Source organism: Bos mutus, chromosome 3 (assembly GCF_027580195.1).
Source record: "Bos mutus isolate GX-2022 chromosome 3, NWIPB_WYAK_1.1, whole genome shotgun sequence".
Classification (NCBI taxonomy): domain Eukaryota; kingdom Metazoa; phylum Chordata; class Mammalia; order Artiodactyla; family Bovidae; genus Bos; species Bos mutus.
In genome coordinates, this window is record NC_091619.1 from 74,861,011 (window position 1) to 74,861,963 (window position 953).

A 953-nucleotide genomic window follows, 5' to 3' on the forward strand; every position below is an offset into this window, starting at 1 on the left:
GCATGCCCTAATGGACTTTAAAATAAATGTGGTCTATTTGATTAATTCTGTTAGTTAGAATTTGGGTCTTCTGGAAAAGAAAATGATGAAACCATCTCCGGAGACATCGTGTATTCAGTTCATTTAATATTTATATGGAGCTTCTTAACTCAGCATTCTCAAGGAGACCAAAAATGATCATTGGAAAGTGCAGTGATACTCAAGAGGATGGGGTGAGAGCACTCCCCACTCTCCCAGTCCCAGATAAATCAACATAGATTGAGTTAAATTTAGGTTCTCTCCTGAAGGGTGGAGGAAGTACTCTCAAAGATTCAGAAAGGAGCTATCCTTTCTCATCTCTTTCTCCACAAATTTCTGGCAGAGGTTTAAAAAGTAGGTTTGCTATTACAAGCAATAAAGAATATAAGTTAGATTAGAGATCAAAAAGACACCCCAAAATTCAATGGCTTGTGTCTATGCATGCTCAGTCATATCTGACTCTTTGCAACCCCATGGACTGTAGCTGGCCAGGTTCCTCTGTCGATGGGATTTTCCAGGCAAGAATACTGGAGTGGGTTGTCAATGGCTTAAAGAAGATATTGTGCTCTCTTGTAATAGTCTACAGGCAGGCAGACCAGGCCAGTAGACAGATTCGCTGTACAAAATAATTGAGATTTAGATTTTTTTTTTCCCATCCTGTTGACCCATTATCCACTACTGAGGCTGTACTTCTCAAATCTTAATGTTCATTCAAACTACCTGAGGTTCTTACTAAGATGCAGATTCTGGTTCAGTGGGACTAGCATGGGGCCCAAGATTATGTATTTCTAAAAAGCATCCAGGTGATGTTGATTCTGCTAATTCAAAGATCACACTAGGGATCCAGTTCCAGTTCAGTTGCTCAGTTGTGTCCAACTCTTTGCGACCCCATGAATTACAGCATGCCAGGCCTCCCTGTCCATCACCAACTCCCG